This window comes from Ascaphus truei, chromosome 20, assembly GCF_040206685.1.
Source record: "Ascaphus truei isolate aAscTru1 chromosome 20, aAscTru1.hap1, whole genome shotgun sequence".
In the NCBI taxonomy this organism is placed as follows: domain Eukaryota; kingdom Metazoa; phylum Chordata; class Amphibia; order Anura; family Ascaphidae; genus Ascaphus; species Ascaphus truei.
The window spans coordinates 7,623,654-7,637,144 of NC_134502.1; positions in this window are offsets into that span (position 1 = coordinate 7,623,654).

The window sequence follows — 13,491 nt, forward strand, 5'->3', positions numbered from 1 at the left end:
TCCCAGGAGGGGGGAATAATAGCGGGAAGCCCCCTGATGCTCCGGGAGCCAGGATGGAATATGCGGAGCAGCGAAAGGGCCGGTAACCCTAAACTCTAAGCAGGCAGGTCCGTCCCCCACATCACCCCTGATCGATCACTCGGGACCGGGAGGGACAGCAACCTCCAATCAAACCCAAGAGTTCCAGGCTCTACCATGAGGTACAGTTCAGAACGTAATAGCCGCCCCTCCCGAGACCCCGCCATAGGCCACAGCGTCCCGGTACCCCCCGCGCCACCCCTGATCCCCACAGACGACAGACCAGAAAATATCCGGTGGATCCCAGGGCCTCAGGACCGCACCGTGACAACTTGCGAGCCGATCGGCATGCTCCAGATCTTCGTTCCCGCCCTGAGGCCCGAGCGAGGGGAGCCGGGTCTGCCCAGCCAGAGCCCTGGTGGGTCCGAAGGTGGAACCCCGGTCCCCTCCACCCCCATCGATCAGGACTATGATGGTGCTTCGGTGTTGCCCCCCCCCCCCATCCCCCTGGGGCGATCAAACCAGCGGGGCCCGTATACTTGCGGAAAGGATCATGGTGAGTGCGTCCGTTGTGGGTCTTTGCTGCAGGGCTCCAACCGATTAGTTGAGAGACCTGCTAGCCGCTTTTCCTGCAATTCTTTTCGAGGCGCGTCTCTGTCTTTCCTGCTCATGTGGGCCTCTTCCCTGTCACTCTTCCGTCTCGGGCATCGTGAGGCCTAGGTCTTTGAGAAGCGGCGGTGTGTCATCTGGGTAGGAAAGCGTGTCGAATTTGCCATTTGGGGGAACGATGATTTTGAAAGGAATCCCCCACCTATACCGGATTCCCTTGCTTCGCAGTAGTTCAGTGAGCGGTTTCAACTCTCTTCTGCGGTCGATCATGGATCTGGAGAGATCGATTTAGATTTGGAGCATCGAGCCGCGGAAGGGTAATTCAGACTTCTTACGACTTGCAGACAGAATTAGCTCTTTTATGCGGTAGGAGTGAAATTTCACCGGGGTGCCTCTCATTCTCTTGGGGTCTGCGTGCTTTGGGCCTGGAGCCCTGTGGGCCCTGTCAATTTCTATTGAGCATCTGTTCAAGGTAGGGACCAGTTCTATGAACAGGTCTTTCAGGAAATCTTCCAGGAGGTCAGTTGTAACTTCTTCGGGGATATAACGAATGCAGAGATTTTGTCTCCTGTCCCGGTTCTCCTGGTCTTCCACCTGATCCCTCAGGCCTCTCAGTTCAAGTCCTAATCCATATCATCCTCAATGGCAGATTGCAGCATCCCCACCTCCTCCACTCTGCATTCAACTGCATCAGTTCATTCCGTCAGTGTTTATTTCAGCTTTCATATCTTTTATTGCTGCGGTCAAATCCTCTTGAAAGCCTCTGCGCATGCGAGAGAATAGGTCTTCCATGTAGTCCCTGTCAAGGGCTCCCATCTCTGGGCCTTGCTCCAATAGGGGGGTGTTTTCAAGTGACTCCGGAGCATCTGTGCCAGTGCCATCTTATGAGGATTCACTTGGGGGGAGGGGTCGTGGTCCCGGCTGGAAATAAGTTGAGACGCTTTGTTGATTCTTTTTGCTATATTTATTCGACATCTCTTTTGCTTCGTCTAGCATTTAAAGTTATTTTTGTGCATCAGCGATCTGGGTAAGGTGCCTTTCTAAGAGCTTCTTTGTGAGGGGGCTCTGGAGCTAACTCCCTAGGCGGCCATCCAGGCTGACGGCACGGGATGTCTCCGAATAAACATTTTGAATGTAATAAGGTCAGTCTCTCTTCCCTCATTCTATTGATTGGTCTTTTGAAGCAGTGGGGACAGAGGGGGGAGGGGTGCAGATTCTGGGCAGCCCCCAGGGACAACTGTCAGATCTCAGTTGGAGGGGGGGGGGCTGCAAGGGAGGCAGCTCTGCGCTCCCCCTAGGAGGCGTCAAGGCTCCAATAGCCAGAGAAAGATGGTCACTCCTCCTCACCTTGCAGCCTCTTCAGCAGATCTGTTAGCCGCTGCTACACTGTCTGGAGCCTCTCCTTGTCTGGGTAGGTGATTCTCCTCATAGGACTGCCCCCTTTCCCCATAGAATCCGCTCCCTCCGAGGGCAGCACTGCCCCCCTTCACCTGGGCTCCGATGTCAGGCTGTTTTTTTTTTTTAATTGTCTTTATTTTTTTTCCTGGGGAAGCTGTGCCTTTAATGTAGACCGGTGGCGGGCATTTTGGCTCCGGCTGGAATGCATGGAGCAAGGCAGCAGCACAGCTCAGATGAGAGCGTAGATCTCACCCCTCAGACAGGCAGTCACCCTGCGGGTACTCTCTAGTGCTGCTGAGCGGGAACAGTGGCCATTTTGGGGGGGTCGTCACTGTTTGTCACTGCAGGGCCAATTTCACTATACCCTATCTATCTATGTATCAGGTCTATCTATGTTTATTCGGTTAAACTTGTCATATGGTTGCTATTTGTTTTGCTCTTCCGTGGGTGCTTCCCCTCCTTCCCCCCTTCTCCCCCTCCCCTTTTTTTCCCTCCTCCTCCCCCGCCACCCTTCCCCTCCCTCCCCCACCTCCCTTCCCCCTCCTGGGCTCCCCCTGCTCCTTTGGAAAATAGTATCGTTCCTTTAAATGAACCGTTATTTGAGATTCTCTCCTCAAGTGTACTCTAGTTCAACGTTTATTAAGAAAAAGTTGAAATGTTATGTTTGGGTTTATCACAGCCACAACTGTGCTTCACATGTATGCAATTGGTTGTCTGGGTCTGACCAGACTATATGAAAGAGGGGGCTCGGCTTTCCCCCTGGGAGTGCCAGTGTCTGTTCGCACGAGAAGATCTCCAAAGGCCCTATGCCCACATCCTTCACCATTAGGGCAATGAAGGAGTTTAGTCCAGGGCTAATCCATAACCCATCTACTTCCTACTTTTCCCCTTCTTACTGTCTCTCCCCTTCTCCCCCCGCCCCACCCCCTTCCCCCCACTGAGGAGCCCTCTCCACCCCTGGCGGCTCCGCCCTGGGATGACGCTGGTGCCAGGGATCTGGAGTGCAGCGGGTTTCTCCCCCCCCAAAAAAAGAGGGTTGACTGCCTTGGGAAAGTAGTCGCTAACCCAGTTAAGAAAACTCAGACACAAATATGTCTATCTCACCTGATATAAAATTAGTATCGATTAATGTAAAGGGGCTTAACTCAGTACTGAAGCGTAGATTGGCCCTGCAGGAGATTAATAAACTAAAAGGGGACATTATCTTTTTACAGGAGACACATTTCAACACCTCAACACCGCCCAATATGTTCAGCAATACATACCCACAGGCATTTTTTGCCTCTTGTAGATTTAAAAAAAGAGGCGTTGCTATATTGTTCCGTAACAATACCCCATTTACTCTTGAATCGTCCAGTGCAGATCCAGAGGGAAGATACTTAATACTTTCAGGTTCTCTTGCAGGATCGTCAATCACCCTAGTGAGTATCTATGCGCCCAATGAGGGACAAATACCCTTCCTCAGATCAGTCCTTGAAAAAGTGAGTAAAACAAGATACACACCACTTATCCTGGCAGGAGACTTTAACATGGTAAACTCACCAAATCTTGATAGAGCCAGCACACAGGGCACAGCACCACTGAAGTCCACCCTCATTAACGCTAAAAACCTTAAAGATGTTCTCAGGGACTTTTCCTTGTTAGACATCTGGAGGTTACAGCATGAGGGACAGAGAGACTACACATTCTTCTCCACCCGCCATAAGTCCTACTCGAGGATTGATTTCTTTCTAAGTACCAAAGAGGCCCTCCAGGCATCCTCCCACTCTAATATTGGCTTGATATCCTGGTCCGACCATGCCCCCATTGACTTGTCGATCTCTTTGCCTTTCTTTAAGAAAACCCGCCACCAATGGAAACTAAATGATTCTCTGCTAAACTCTCCAGAGGTAATAAATTCGGTATCTCAAAAAATCTCAGAGTATTTTGTTTTGAACAAGGGCTCAGTAAGCTCGCCAGCAACACTTTGGGAGGCCCATAAGGCAACAATCCGAGGCTCCCTCATTTCCATCGCGTCCTTCCAAAAGAAAAAAAAGGAGAGAATATATAAAGAACTAGCAGAAAAGGTTCGATCGCTAGAATCTGAACATAAAAACAAGCCGACAAAACGGCTATACAAAAAACTTAATATAGCAAGTATGGAATTAAAAGCTGTCCAACTTGATGAGGTAGAGCGGGCGATGAGGTGGACAAAACAGAGATATTATGACAAGGGCAATAAGGCTGACCGGATACTGGCCAATAAATTAAGAGGTCTTAGGGTTAAATCCCAAATGACTGCAATTCGGACTAAATCTGGTTCCAAAAATGCTCAAAGAGAGTGAAATTGCCCAAGAATTTGCAGACTACTATACTAAACTTTATAACCTGAACCCCCCCAAGAACGTAAAGTCCGGGTTGACAGCTATCACAAAATATCTAGAGGATTGCAGCCTACCGGCACTCTCAGAAGAAACCGCCCTAAAATTAAATGAGGAAATAAACGCTGGTGAAATACTAGAAGTATTAAAACATTTAAAAACAAATAAGACCCCGGGCCCAGACGGTTTCTCTAATCTGTATTACAAAAAAATTAAGGCAGTGCTGATCCCACACCTCGCAGAAATTTTCAACTCCTTCATGGAAGGGGAAGATATTCCTCCCTCGATGTCCCTAGCGAACCTGGCAATCATTCATAAAGAGGGTAAGGACCACTAAATTGCGGCAGTTACAGACCGATTTCCCTTCTTAATTCGGACCTGAAAATATACAGCAACATTTTGGCCAATAGACTGAACCCAATAATCCCGAGCTCGATACACAAAGACCAGGTCGGCTTTGTCATGGATAGACAAGCGTCGGACAATACACGTAAAATTATAAATATTATCGACCATGTACATCTCTCTAAAACAAAGGCTTTTATTTTGAGCCTTGATTCTGAAAAAGCATTCGACAGAATTAGATGGGACTTTTTAGATCACACTCTGATCAAATGTTGCTTCAGAGGTCCTTTCCTCGAGGGAATCAGAGCTCTGTATAAAAACCCGTCTGCATTGGTAAAGCTCCCGGGCGGAGGCTTAGGCACAGTAATAATAGAAAATGGTACGAGACAGGGCTGCCCCTTGTCCCCTCTCCTCTTTGCCTTATCGATAGAGCCTCTGGCAGCCACCATCCGAAAAATATTAATATAAAGGGAATCAAAATGGGACAAGAGGAATACAAGATATCTCAGTTCGCCGACGATGTAATATTGTCTCTGGCGGAGCCCTTGACGTCCCTTCCCAATCTTCAATCACAATTAGAAAAATTCGGCCAGGTGTCAGGATACAAAATCAATAACGACAAATCTGAAGCCCTAAATTTATCCATTAAACCATCCGAGGTAAAACTATTACTTATGAATTTCAGCTATAAATGGAACTCCTCCTATATTCGATATCTCGGAATTAAAATTACGAACTCATACTGTATGAGATATTTTTTAAGCATAACTTCCCCCCTCTATTTGCAAAAATTAAAGTAGCTCTACAGAGCTGGAACGAACACCATATCTCCTGGCTGGGTAGAGTTGCTTCAGTAAAAATGAATATCCTCCCCAAAATTCTGTATTTATTCCAAACGCTCCCAGTCCAGGTCCCAGGAGCTGAACTCAAAAATATCCAAAATAATATACTCCAATTTATCTTGAATGGGAAAAAGCCAAGAGTGGCACGATCGGTTATGATGGCACCAAGAGAGAGTGGAGGTCTGGGAGTACCAGATATTTCCAAATACTACCTTGCAACCCACCTAAAACAGGCTGCCACATGGAATAATGACCCAGCGTATAGCAGCTGGTTGGAGATTGAGGCCTCCTACATCTCTACGCTCTCCCTTCTGTCCCTTTTGTGGGCAAGGGGGGGGGGGGCGGGGGACAACGCCGGGCAGGATGGGCCTGGGAGCAATGAGATGTACGTGGGGGATATGGTCTAAAACAAGAACTAAATTTGGCCTATCATATTCCCCTTCTAATCTGACCCCCCTGTTTGGCAACCCGGACTTCCCCCTGGGTTGTGATCCTAGGGATTTCAGACTGTTCAAAGCAGCCAATATAACAAAAGCGTCCGATCTGCCAATCAAAGGACGGCCTATGAAATTGTCAGAAGCAAAGGGAAAATATGCCCCTGGGGGTCTCCCCTGTTCGCTTTCCTCCAGATTAGACACTTCTTAACAACGATATCCCACAACTCCAAATTTGAAAGCCCAACTAACTTTGAAAAGATATGTGCAGTAGGAACATACCGGAAGGGCCTGATCTCTGAGATTTATATGGGACTAGCACGTGCCCTGATACCGGTCAACCATAGCTATATGCTTAAATAGACAGAGAAGACTGGGAGGATATCTGGGAGGCCGCAAACAAAACCTCAATTTGTACCACCATCAAGGAAAATATTTAAAAAAAATTATTCCATTGGTACCTCACCCCGAGTAGGCTGAGCCAGGCCTTCCCTGGCCTGTCAGACCTCTGTTGGAGGGGTTGCGGCCAGCAGTGAGACCTGGTACACATACTGGGGACCTGCCCCGTGTTGGGCCCTTTTTGGGATATGATCCGAACCATGGTGGAGGAGATAAGTGAGGTGGAGGTCCCGCTGGATCCGGTGTTGTTTCTGTTGGGCAAGCCTATAGAAGGCCTCCCCCCTCAAATCAAAAAGTTAACATCCTTTGTACTTACGGCAGCCCGCCGCTCAATAGTGGCAAAATGGAAAAAAACTAGACCACCCAACAGAGAGATGGTCCTCACCAAAATCAGGGAAGTCTGTCTGATGGAACTCCTATCAGCTCGATTAAAAAAACAACTAGACAAATTCAACAAAACCTGGAAAGCTTGGCCATATGATTAAACCCCCATAGAATATTCAAACTTTGTTTTAGAGCTCGGTGGAAGTCAGGCCCTGGGCAGCCCTCTCTTATGCCGCTCCATATCCCCCTCCCATCCCTCTCCCGCTCCCCTCTTTCTTCCTTTCTCCCTTTTAACTATCCTTAATCCTCTTGAAAAGGAGAGACGGGTGCACATCCATTGACACCCACCCTCCGGGTGGAGAGGAGGGCTTAATATTATCGGATCCTAACACGTTGTGCGGAAGCTCTACAATTGAAAATTTGTTCAAAAAATACCCAATGACTTCTGTATCAGCTTGTTATGATATGTTATGCTGTACCCTACCCTCTGAAAAACCCAATAAAAAATTTGAAATAAATAAATAAAAAATACTATAAATAAATACATAATGGATAATAAAACTTCAAATGAGAGGAAAAAGAAAACCCGCACACCGGGATAAAAGCAATGCTTCACACTGGGATGAAATAGAATAATTAATTAAGTTAGTTTACAAAGGGTCCAATTTCAAAGTCTATAATTAGACCATTTGGTATCATAGTATTTCATTTATAGAACCAGAACATTTCTCGTTGAGCTAGATCTTTATCTCTATTGCGACCTCTCCAATGTTGAAGCACATGTTCGATTCCTACACATTTTAAATTTCTAGGATTAGATTGATGATGTAGGGCACGTCTTATATTACTTAAATGCTCTATTCTTATGTTGATCGCTCTTTTGGTTTTGCCTACATATTGCAAGCCGTAGGGGCATTCTAATAAATAAATAACATATTCTGATTTACAATTCATGCATTTATTCATTTTAAATACCTCACTTTTATTATTGGCAAACGTCGGTGCTCAGCAAGCAGAGGAAACATATATCTCAATAAAGTCCTGAAACTTTGACAAAGGGCTCTTGCCCGAAACGCGTCAGAGTTTTTACCTGTGTGTTCCCCACGTTGGTACCATGGATTAAAGATTATTTTTAACCTCATTTTTGCTGGTGTTCCTCCTGGAAGACATTTTTATTATTAGATTTAAAAGTCTTTTTTCCTCCTGTTTATGCCCAAAGGCTTTGCAGATCAAACAGCCATACAATTCTAAATGATTGCCCTTCATATGTACAGAATAAAAGGTCGATTCTTATCTCAAATTAGAATGTTTAAAAATATCTTCCTCTTTTTCTGTAGCTATATTTATATTACTCATCCTAGATTCTGTATTTTTACTAAGAAAAAATCTTTAAACAATACGTTTTCTTAAAAATTTGTTCGCATCTATATAAAGAGGAAGTTATTTTTAAACATTCTAATTTGAGACAAAAATCGACCTTTTATCCTGTACATATGAAGGGCAATCATTTAGACTTTTTTTTTTTTACCAACTATTAATTAAGGATTTAGAAGAGTTATCAAATAGTAAATCCATTACTCAAAATAACCTGACAAAAATGGAAAGGGAGGCTCTTAAGAGAAACCACTGAGAATACGAATCTAGTGATTAAACAGGTCGGACAATCGAGGGGGGGGGGGGTTGTAATTATGAATAGGGAAGACTATTTAAAAGAATCAATGAGATTATTAGGTGACAGCGATACCTATTTACTATTAAGTAAAGATCCTTCAAAAGAATTTGCAGAAGAGCTAAAAGTACTCCTAGAAAAAGGGAAAGATATTGGAATATATATATAAGATTTAAAAAATGTTTGGATGTGTGTTTGCACCCTCACTTCATTGGCCTGCGGGGTGGGCTGACATCACGGCCACGCCGGGCGTGACAGTCACACCACCCGCCCCTCTTGGCCTCACAGTCCATTTTGTGACTGCCAGACTGCACAGTTACTCCTACTCCTGCCAGGACCCCATACTCACTGCTACTCCACAGCCTCCCTCACTGTCTCCCCCTTCCCCCCGCTCACCCCACCACCCCACTACACTTGCGCCCGCGCTGCCGTCCTCCCTTCAGATGCGCCTGCCACGGCCGCCGCTCGCCTCATCCTGCTGCGGCTGACTGCCAGGGGTGCCGCCGCTCGCCTCACCGCCCCCACGCCACCATCCTCCCCCCTCCCTTCAGCTGCGCCTGCCACAGCCGCCGCCGTGCCTCACAGCTCCCGCACCGCCGTCCTCCCCCCTCCGTTCAGCTGCGGCTGCCTGCCAGGGGCGATGCCGCTCGCCTCACCGCCCTCTCCCTTCCCTGGCTCCTATCTGCAGCCTCTGCTTCAGGTATGGGGGACAGGGTTGGAGAGATGCAGGGGGGGAGAGATGCAGGGGGGAGAGATAACCCACCCAGTCACTCACCCACCCAATCACTCACCCACTGACCAACCCACCCAGTCACTAACCTACCCACCCACCAAAGTCACTCACCCACCCACTAGTCACTAAAATAAAGTCACTAACCCACCTACCCAGTCACTAACCCACCCCGTCACTTCACTAACCCACCCACCCAGTCACTTCACTAACCCACCCACCCAGTCACTTCACTTACCCACCTACCCAGTCACTCACCCACCCAGTCACTCACACACTCACCTTCCCACTGAGCTCTGAAGGGGGGGGAAATTGGACATATGAAGGTGGGGACGGGGATGGAGGTGTGAAGGGGGGGCGGAGCTGTTAACACAGAGGCTGCATTCATGTGCGGGCATAGATTGCTGTCACCAGGGGAGAAACACACAGGGAATGGGAAGGGTGGGGGGGAGACAGGGCAATGGGGAGAGAGAGAGAGGGCAATGGGGGGAGAGAGAGAGAGGGCAATGGAGAGAGAGAGAGGGCAATGGGGAGAGAGAGAGGGCAATGGGGAGAAAGAGAGAGGGCAATGGGGAGAGAGAGAGAGGGCAATGGGGAGAGAGAGGGCAATGGGGAGAGAGAGAGGGCAATGGGGAGAGAGAGAGGGAGGGCAATGGGGAGAGAGAGAGGGAGGGAAATGGGGAGAGAGGGAGGGCACTGGGGAAAGAGAGGGAGGGCAATGGGGAGAGAGAGAGGGAGAGCAATGGGGAGAGAGAGAGGGCAATGGGGAGAGAGAGAGCAATGGGGAGAGAGAGAGAGGGGGAACGGAGAGAGAGGGGGGAGAGAAGAGAGAGAGGGGGAGCGGGAACATTCAATGCGGGGCAACACAGGGTATATCAGCTAGTACTAGATGAACAAGAATTTAAATTTCTGCTTAATGAGAAAACTCAAATATCCATCTTTTATTTTTTACCGAAAATACACGAGTGTATATCCAAATTCTATATTTATTAGAAAATGTTGTATGGAATGAAAAGTTTAAATTAGCATCTATGGATGTTGCCTCCCTATAAACCTCTATTTCACATCAGGAGGAGTGTGAAGCAGTTAACCATTTTCTTTCCAAAGATTCTGAGATACCAGAGATTCAAATAAAATTCCTGATTGAGAGTATATTATTCATACTACAGAATAATGTTTGTGCTTCGAAGGTAATTTTTATCTCAAAAAAATGTGGTACCACCAAGGGGACTAAGTTTGCGCCAGGCTATGCCAACCTCTTCATGGGCTTTTGGGAGGAGGAGAGCATTTGGTCTGAGGCGGGGCCTGGCACAAACTTGGTCCTCTGGCGGCACTACTGCATATTGACGACATCATTATGATATGGCAGAGAGATCAGAGTAGTTTAGATCAGTTTTTAAATAAAATTAATGTTAATACTAATAATTTAACATTTACATCTGTCACTAGCAATGAGGCATTGGACTTTTTAGATCTTACCATTTTTATTCATGATGCAAATATTAAGACTAAAACTTTTTTTTAAACCGTAGACAGCAACAATGATATTTTACACTCTAGCTGCCACCATCCCCAGTGGATGGAATATGTACCCTTTGGCCAGTGTAGAAGAATGAGACATAATCGTACAGACGATAAAACCTTTTTAAGTCAAAGTGAAATTTGAAAAAAAAAATAGATTTTTAGAGAAGGATTATGAAGACGGGGTTCTAAATAAAGCACTAATAAGAGCAAAAGGGTTAGAAAGTACAGATTTAATAAACCCCAACCAAGTAAAGACTACTATGAATAAGACTACTAATTTTGATACTGCTTTTTTAACGTCTTATAGCAGAGAGGCCAAGAAAATAGATAACATTATAAATAAACACTGGCACATTTTATTAAATGACCCAGTTTTAAAAGACAATATTCCGAATATAATTTTTTTTAAAAGCACAGAATTTGAAGAATAAACTTGCACCCAGTGCCCTTAGAAAAAATAAAGAAAAAGAAAGGGGCTGGCTTCAACAACTAGGGGGGGGGGGGGGTATGGCTGTTTGACCTGCAAAGCCTGTGAGCATAAACAGGAGGAAAAAAGGACTTTTAAATCTAATAATAAAACTTAGAGCTTGAATTGTAAATCAGAAAATGTTATTTATTTATTTATTAGAATGCCTCTGCGGTTTGCAATATGTAGGCAAAACCAAAAGAGCGATCACAATAAGAATAATAGAGCATTTAAGTAATACAAGACATAGCATAATTACTCATAATGTGTCTAAACATTTTGTCCATCAATCTAATCCTAGAGGTTTAAAATATGTAGGAATCGAACATGTACTTCAACATTGGAGAGGTCACAATAGAGATAAAGATCTAAGGGTACAAAAAGTGTTCCCGGCACTCACAATAATGCAGTATATGAAAATGGATCAGCCAAATGAATTTTGTTGGGCGGTATGAATAGGCAGCAGCGTGCTGCATTAGGGCTGCATCACATAGGACTCCAATTGTGCTACTTTCATTTGCTGACGCAACAGTCTATGTTCATACCACATTCCCCTATAGCCCCTCTTTGCCAGCTATTATTACTTTAGCATCTATATTGACTATAGCTGTTTACATTTTGACCTTACTGTTCATTAGCTTGACATTCTTTGCTACAGGTAGTTCAGTCACAGGGTGCAGGGAAGTACCAGGGGACCATGGTCCCCCTGGGAATGGGCCTGAAGAAGGGGTTGTATACCTTGAAACGTTCGTTGCCTCCCGTGCCCTGGACTTTTTACCCCCCCACCCGCTTTCCTTACCCTCTTTACCTTTCCTTCCCTCCCTTGCCTGTTTCTCTCCCTGACTGAGTGTATTTAGATATTTTCGGTTATCACTTAGCGTCTGCGTTTGTACCTTGTGTTTGTCAATAAATTCATTTGGCTGATCCATTTTCATATACTGCATTATTGAGAGTGCCGGGAACATTTTTTGTATCTTTATGTCTTTTGGGAGGAAATAGGGTCCTCCTGGTTCCCTTGTGCACCACCCTATTAGATCCTCTTTATTCATTCATCACGAGTGCTATCTAGTACATTTCTTTAAGAGATAAAGATCTAGCACAACAAGAAATGTTCTGGATCTAGAAATGAAATACTATGATACCAAATGGTCTAAATATAGAATTTGAAATTGGACCCTTTGTAAACTAACTTTTTAAAACTAACTTAATTAATTATTCTATTTCATCCCAGTGTGAAACATTGCTTTTGTCCCGGTGTGCGGGGATTTCTTTTTCCTTTCTTCCTTTAATTTAAAGTTGTATTATCCATTATGGATTTATTTATGATGACAGTATTTTAATGATAACGAAACAATAAAGTCCTTGGCGCAAAATATCACAAAGAATACCAGTCCTTCCTTGAAAAGAGAGGGTCAAGAAAATCTTGATCACATATACTGTATGTAACCCTTTTTGTGAACCGGCCGACCCACCCAATCTCACGTTGGCCCCTCGTGGTCTAACCGGTCCCTTTCCCTGCAACACACCTGCTCTAAGGGATTACTGGTAACTGCATAACACCTGTGGCTCCAGGAGATCTGAGCCTCCGCTAGCTGGGAGCCTGGGGAAAACCCTTACCATTACCTGGTGCAGCGCCTCCACTTACCCAGGATCCCCGTTATGAAAGATAGCCCTGGGTAAGAAATACAATAACACACGTATACGATAAACCAATAACTAACCTTTACTTAACACACACATATAACTCATTACATAACATCACATAACATAACAGGATGCTCTATCCGCATCACCTCAGCCCAATGTCTGGTGTTCCCCACCCAGTGTCCTGTGATCCCCCACACCCAATGTCCCGCACTCCTACGGAAGGTCGTGGGTGACTGCGCAGTCACTAAATTAAGCTAGGGCCCAGTTGGTGCACTTATAATACTTCAGAGGTACCTTCCGAGCACTCCGATGCTCGGGACCGCAACACACTTCTCAAAGGGTCAGACGTCCGTCTGATCCTTTCCAGGTACTTCTGCCGGTGGACCCCAACGAGGGTCCCACCGCTCCACGGGAACTGCAACCGGATCACGGCAACACCAACCGCATGGGAACAGCAACCGCCGCTATCCCTTCCTATCACTAACTACTCCTAGAGTGACAGCAACCCTAACCCAACCCTAACCCTGATGAACCGCAACCTGGGATGGCTTGGGGAAAACTCCTAGGGCCTGTGGAACAATAACCTGCCCCCCTTCCCCTAGCTACCCAATCCTGTCTGTATCTGGCTAATCCTAACAGCCTAACTCACCTGCAGCCGACACACAGCTCACACTGTCAGCCTGCAGGGATTCACACACGCTTCCCACACACTGCACGCACTGCGCC